At 50.0% G+C, this 7,542-nt stretch overlaps 1 pseudogene across 1 annotated transcript; it reads left to right on the forward strand.

Moving 5' to 3' along the window:
- The first annotated feature begins 2,049 nt into the window (after window positions 1–2,049).
- On the forward strand, window positions 2,050–3,960 carry LOC307097825 (G-patch domain and KOW motifs-containing protein-like; annotated as a pseudogene). Its single transcript has 2 exons — window positions 2,050–3,205; window positions 3,674–3,960. The product of its transcript is annotated as a G-patch domain and KOW motifs-containing protein-like (transcript).
- Window positions 3,961–7,542: the final 3,582 nt, after the last annotated feature.

Below are 7,542 nucleotides of genomic sequence, written 5' to 3' on the forward strand. Positions count from 1 at the left end.
TCTCCTGGGGAATTGCCACTACCTACTGCCTCCCTCGAGAATTATTTCCCTCCAAAACTGGTTACGCAAAAGGAGCCGTTTATCACCCAGGGAAAATGAGTGTCAGAGTACTGCAGAGCTGGCCCAAGGTCCCACAGCCGGACCAGGTGTATCTGGGATTCATGCCCAGATCTGAAAACCAAATGACCCGCTCTCTGCCTTTCCGCCTCCAGAATTTTCGGCGTTGCTTAAGTTTCTGGCCTTCCAGACAAGGCGTGCCACGTTCCTCCTCTGGAGCCCTCTCTGAAAGGGAGCCTGGGGAGATTGACCCAGCTTACAACCCTATTAGAGAAAAAACCCCAGTGTGGCCTCATGGTCACGTGGAAATCTAATCACAGGCCATTGCCAACTCCTGGATCAAGAAGTCCCTCAATAACCTGCCCACATCCCCACACCCCAGCATCTTCTGAGGGAGGAACTTCCCCTCCTTCTGCATCCAGGCTGAGCTGGGCCCTGGTCTCTGAGGAAAGGTGGTCTATGCCATTGCATTGTATGAGTTTGGGAGGAAGAGCAAGACTGGATCCGCAGACACCACAAGGCTTCCCAGGCCAGGCCGTGAGTGCTGGCTGCTCCAGGAGTGCTAGTCAGACCTCTGGTTGCTCTGAAGCCTGGACTGGTCCAGAGCTCTAAAAAGTGTCCTAATGTCCCCAAAGAGCTGAAGGTCACGGCAAGAAAGGCAGAGCCTATAGCAGTGGGGCAGGAGGCCTGGGGACTGATACTGTTACAATAACATGGTTATTAAATAACAGGAAAGGAATAAAAGGGAGTCTAGATAATGTAGGCATGCCATTTATACAGCTTTGCCAGAAAGCTAGTTAACTGTTAGGTCTGATCAAATAATCCAATCCATGTCCCCTCCCCTGGGAAACTGATCTTTAGATCATTTCACAACCAACATTCCCTTTTGCTTAGACCACATTCCATTTGCTAAGACCAGTAACTTTCCCCTCCAGACTTGCCCAGGATCCGGATCCGCCCAGAGAATTCCCTGCCAAAAAAGCCAGCCTAGAGTCCTTTAAAATCTCTGACTCTCATAGCTGGGTGCTGATGCCATTTGGGGGCTCAGTCCAACTGGTTTCCAGATGACCTAAAAAGTTCCTAATTCTTTACCCCTTTCAGCCTTCTACGTACCTCCTTTGGCGACCCTAACATTAACATTTTCCAAGTCTGTTCCCAATAGACCACTGGAGGAGGGGACAGGACAGTAGAGGCATGCCCAGTAAGGTCTGGGTGATGTGGGAAGGTGATTACTCTTCAGTCACACCTGGGAATGGGGCATTGGCCAAGGAAATGTGTAGGCATGGCCACTGCAAGTGCCAGAAGATTTCAAATTTAGTAGCAAACTCTTGAACAAAGGAAACCTCTATCATTGCTCCGGCCTGACTCCTGGCTCCTGGCTGTTAGAAATAAGGCGAGCCGCCCAAGTCAGGGGTTCTGGTAGAATACAAAACACACTCGGGAGCCAGGCAGCAAGGCAAGCATCTTTACTTCTATGTAGAAAGGTGTGCACACATGGTCTGAAAGCCCATGCACACCGACCAGGCAGTCTGTTCAGGTTTATAATCTTTATAATCCCTGATGCACATGACCTGTCCCTTGCTCTTGACTGGAGCTCAGGCAACTGGTTGGCTAATTCTTTCATGATTGGCTAATTCAAAGGGAGGGTTTGGCCTTTGCTGTTTCAAGATGGCAGCCCCAGGGGAGCTGCAAGCCATGTGGCCAACATGGCAGCTGCCAAGTCACACAGTCCAAAATGGCGGCTGTCTCAACTGTTGTTTGACAGAAAAGATGACTTGTTTATTCTCCCATGGCCACACAATGAACTGATGGACCTGTTGTAGATGCGGACAGACCAAACCTGGGTTCAGCAACCTTGGTACTTGGGTTCTGGCTAAGAAAGAATTCAGAGCCAAGATCCAAACTGTAAGAGAACATTTATTTGGTAAGTTATACAGGTAGAAAAAGTAATTCCTAAAGGAAATAGGAGAGCAGCCTGGGAAGAGGAGCAAGATGGTGGACACCGAAGAGGGTGCTTTGCAGCCGGCGGGACTCTCTACTGCCCCAATTTTGGTTAGCTTCAGTAGTAAGGCCGCCCAAAGACAGCTGGCCGGCCAGGGAGACAACCCTGGTGCAGCTCAGGAAGAGAAGGATTTCTTGAAGACCACGGAAGGGAGGACGTTGCAGAGTGTGAATACCTCAGAAGCCCCCAGGAACTTGTCATCTCTTTGATCCAGAATGACCATCGAAGGCAGCCACCAAGATTGAGGCCCAGGCCCATCCACAGATATTGAGGCCATTGGGGATGGGATGCTGTCCCAGGCTATGAAAGAGTTCGTTGAGGAACTCAAGAACTCTCTGGAAGAAAGAGAGAATGCGCGTGTCGACCCCATGATCCAGAAAAGATGCACCCACAAGAAAGGGGCAGGCAGCGAGCCCTGGGCAGAGACAATGCCCAAGGCGGCCGATTATGAGGCAGTCCCTGTGAAGGCCTACGGGCTGTCCATGTTGCGGGGCATGGGCTGGAAACCTGGCTGGGGCATCGACCACACCTTCAATCAAGTGGTGAAGCCCCATGTAAACTCACTAAAGAGTTAGGGCTGGGCACCAGCTTGGCTGAGGTCCAGACCCTGGCCCCCACCGGCCCCCCTCACCTACCAAGCCCAGGTGAAAAGCAAGAGAAGCATAAGGAAGACCAGCCTCAAGGACTGGTACCTGGAGGAGCTGTGGTGGTTCCTTCTGGCTCTGTCAGAAGACTCTATAGAAAGGTGGAAGGCCTGGACACCGACAACGTCTGGGCCATGATTCATTTGGCCATGGGAAGCCACATGGTGACTGTTAGTGAGTACTGCCTGTGGCCTGTCTCCCAGCAGGAATTTGACAAGCACTTCTTGGATCCTGGCCAGGTGAGCCAAACTCCCTCATCAGGGCAACAAAACAGAACAGCCTTGTTACAGAAGGCCTTCCAGGGTCCGGACAGGACCTTGGCAACCGGTGGGGGAGCTGAAGAGAGGAAGCTGAAACGCCTTCCAGACCCACAAGGGGAGCCTCCATCCAAGAGTAAGAAAGCAGCCTCTAGGGGGCAGCACCAGTTGCACAGGGACCTGCTTGTGTCGTTTGTGGACAAACTGTACTATTGCGGTCACTATTACGGCCCCAAGATGATAATGTTGCACAAGACCAAAGAAAACCAAGGATGCTTCTGAGAAAAAAAGGAGGGACACTGTTTAATACGCCAGCGGACTCAGGGAACAGCCTTCCAAATCTGAGCGCAGGAACACGCATGGGGCCCTCCCTTCTATCTCCCTCCCTGTGATCTTTGTCCCACAAACACGGATTATGCTTCCGGTCCTTTTCGCGGGCCTTGCAAGAAGGCCCCCAGGTGTTGGGGGTCTCCAGGCCATATCTGATGGTCTGGCCTGGCGTCAGCATTAATAACCCTCCCTCTGGGCAGTGCACTGTCCACAGCCCCATGGCCTCTGTAACCGGTTCTGCAAGACCAGTATCTGGGAAAGAGGTAGTGACTTAATTATAGGTTATCAGGAATGTACACTGAGCTTGCTGGCTTGGATTCGGATCACTAGCCTCCAAATATCAGGGTTTCATTGGAATTAGCCCTTTTAGCCTCCTCAATAACAGAACATATCCTCAGCCCGGATACTTGTGTATGTTGGACAGGTGAAGGCCAGGTCCTGGAAGGCGTCAGGGAAGACATGCTGGACACCCTCATCCCCAAGGTCCAGGGCAAACAAACGGGTGCTGGTGGGGCTGGGGCCACAGGCTGGAAGGATGGGCCACCTGCTGGGCTGGCACAGAGAGCAGAGCCAGGCTGTGGTTCAGCTGCGGACAGAGAATCAGCTGGTGGAGCTCCGCTATGATGCTGTTTGCGAGTACATGGGCCCCACTGACTCACGGGAAGACTGACCCAGGGGCCCATTCCGTCCCCCAGGCAGTTAACCAGTTCTGTACAGTGTGAGAAGCCTGCCTCCGCCAAGGGGGAGGTCACTGTTCTGTCCTGCACTTGGGTGCAGCCCTGGGACAGGGGCAGGGCAGGCAGTGGGTAGACCAGACGGGAGGCTGGACACACAGCTAGCATTTGCCAGCAGTTAGTGGGAAATAAAAACATTTCCAATAAAATAGATAAATAAGTACCAAAGAAATGGGCTTAGGAAACAAGTTATAGAGGTAAAGGAAGCCACTGGGAGCTTGGGAGTGAGGAAGCTAATGGTAACTGCCTGGGCGGGGAAGGCAGGGGGAAGGGGGACGGGAAAGCAGGGGCGCGCTCCCAGGGGGGAGCCAAGGGGACACTTTCACCAGGAAGCTACAGCTTCACACCCCAGGGAACCGCAGCTTTGTCCCTCCAAAGGGATTACCTCCCCTCCCTTCCCCCTCCTCTACTGGATGGAGGAGGGGAGGCCTGGGGAGGGGAGGACGTGCGCAATGAAGTAAAAATGGCGCAGGGGGCGGTGCTGGGCCTGAGAGGCTTGTCAGTCTAACGGGGAGGTGGAGCCAAAGCAAGCCAGGAAAATTTGGGAAACTAATTAGGAGTTATTTAGAATAAACGTCTGGAGCCTCCCAATCCTATAAAACTAGGGGAACAAATTCTCTTGCCATCGACTTGCACGTTCTCTCTCCTTTGCCTTAGTAGCTGCCCAGCTGATGGCCTGCGGCAGTACAGCAGCAAAGCCACAGACCACAGCTGGAGCACAAGCTAAGCTCACCAAATGCTCACCAAAGGCACGGGATCTCTGCACATTTCGGGCCCTGCTTTTCCGTGGTGAGATGGACAGAGATGGGACATTGGGGAACTTATTTAATTTTACTTTGCGACTAAATTTGTCACCAAGCCTCATCCTCTCTGGTGGGTCTCTGGAAATGTGTTTTTCCTCACAACAGGGCAAGCACACCACTTCCACTGGCAATCAGACCACGACTCTGAAGGGATGCACCTGCAGAAGCTGATGAATATTCTCTTGAGGTCCTTCCCTAAGACACCCCTACACTCCTGGCCTTTAGAGCCCTCAGGCAGCCCTGGCCTGGAGTGTCGTCCAGATTTGCCAAGGTTGCGGGTTCCATCCCTTGTCAGGTCACCTGCAGGAAGCAACCAATGAATGCATAAAGAATCAGTGTTTCTCTCTAAAATCAATAAATAAAGATGTAATAACCCTGGCTGGTTTGGCTCAGAGGATAGAGCGTCGGCCTATGGACCAAAGGGTGCTAGGTTCGATTCCGGTCAAGGGAAGGTACCTCGTCTGGGCCCTGGTTGGGGCCTGTGCAGGAGGAAACCAATCGATGTGTTTCTCTCGCAGCCATCTTTCTCTCTCTTTCCCTCTCTCTTCCCCTCTCTGTAAAAATCAATAGAAAAATAGCCTTGGGTGAGGGTTAAAATTTTTTTTTTTTTAATAAATAAAACCCTCTCTCCTTCCCAGGAGCATGCCCATGCCTTTCTCTTCCCCTCTTCCTCCCCCACTGGCCTGAATCTCCTCGGCTCTAAGGGTCCCCACGAGACTTACAACCAGGGGAGCAATGGGCAGTGGCAGCTCATCCTGGACTAAAGCCCTGAGCCTGTCCCCAGGCCCCCTTTGCTCTGACTCTCCAGTGCGCTGACAGCAGCCCCGCTTGGCTCACTTCTTTCCCATGAGCCAAAGCAGCCCACCAGTCTCTCTCCTGCTGCTTCTTCAGTGCTAGGCCCTTCCATGTTTCACTTTCTCCAGCTTGTGAGAATAAACAATCTTTTCTGTCAAAGAAGGGAGTTTAGGCAGCCAACATTTGGGAGTGTGACTTGCAGCTCCCCTGGGGGCGGCCATTTTGAAATGGCAAAGGTCAACCCATTCCTTTAAATTAGCCAATCACGCAAGACTGGGAGCCTAAGCTCTTCCAATCAAGAGTGAGGAACAGATCACCTGCCTGATGCAGACATCAAAGCCCCAGTGGACGCTGCTCAGTGTGAGTGTGCACCCAGACGCTGTGCGTATGCACCTCCTGCAGAGGTAAATATATTTGCTTTTTGCCTTGCTGTCTAGCTCCTGAGTATGCTTTGTGTTCTACAGGGACCCCTGATTTGAGGAGCTTGCCTTATTTCTTACAAGCTTTAATAAACGTGCTCTCAAAACCACCTGGACTCGGGTTGTGAAGTCTTGCCTGCAGGCTGGCCCCAGACAGACCCATTCCAGCACAGTCCATGCCGGGTAACACCTGTGGGCCCTTAGACAGAGACTCATTCTCAGCCTCAAGGATTGTTTGCTGGATAAATACGTTAAAGTTGCTTCTTCTCTGAAGCATACTAATAATAACATGTTAATGAAAGGGGCAACGGGTTGTGGGGTACAGAGGAACTCTGTACCAGCTTCACAATTTTTTTATATATTTAAAAATTTTCTAAAAAATCAAATATGTTTTAAATACATTATTGCCAAATTGAATTTAGGCTAAAAATACAGGGATGATTTATCACAGAAAATCTATGCATGTATGGTTAAGGACAACAGGGGGGTGGGGGCATCCGTGGGGAGGGGTGTGGGATGGGAATGGGGGGATGAGGACAAATATGTGACACCTTAATCAATAAAGAAATTTAAAAAAAAAAAAGAAAGAAAATCTATGCATGTAATTTTCCACATTGTTAAAGAGGAAATCACAGGCCCAATATGGCGTCATTTCTGCTAAAAGCCTATGATACCAAACCTAGATTTAACTTATAAGCCAAATGCAGTTTCAGCCTCTCCCAAAAGTGGAATTTTAAACTGATCAGTTTGGAATTTCCTGATCCACATTAGTGAGATAATTTCCCTGTTAACCCCTGCTGCCTTCCCCTAAGGAAGATATCCCTGCCTAAAATAATCCACTCTTAACTTCTCAGTTCTGCCCTCTTTCTTCCTATAAAAATCTATTTTGGCCTGGATGGCATAGCTCAGTGGTTGAGTGTCAACCTAGGAACCAGGAGGTCATGGGGTCATGGTTCAATTCCCACTCAGGGCACGTGCCCAGATTTGGGGCTTAATCCCGGGGAGTGGGAGGGAGAAAGTGAGGGGGTGGGAGGGTGTGCAGGAGGCAGTAGATCAATGATTCTCTCATCATTGATGTTTCTGTCTCCCTCTCCCTTTCTCTCTGAAATCAATAAAAATCTATTTTTTACAACCCCATGAGAGCATCCTTTTGGGTAGTGGCTAGATGGGATGCTTCCAATTCATGAATTACTTCATGAACCCAATAGATCTTCAAATTTGCTCAGCTGAATTTTGTCTTTTAACATTAATAGATTAAAAGGAAAAACTTATGATTCTCTCAATATCCACCTATACCAGTGGTTGGCAAACTCATTAGCCAACAGAGCAGCAAACCGCGGCTCGCGGTTTGCCGACCACTGGCCTATACTATTAAAAAATATATATACATATCTATATATCAAAGCAAACTAGAACGTGAGTTGGGTGGTGAACACATGATACAATATATAGATGATGTATGAATTCTACACCTGAAACCTATATAATTTTATTAACCAAT

The sequence above is a fragment of the Cnephaeus nilssonii genome, assembly GCF_951640355.1.
Source record: "Cnephaeus nilssonii genome assembly, chromosome: 4".
NCBI lineage: Eukaryota > Metazoa > Chordata > Mammalia > Chiroptera > Vespertilionidae > Cnephaeus > Cnephaeus nilssonii.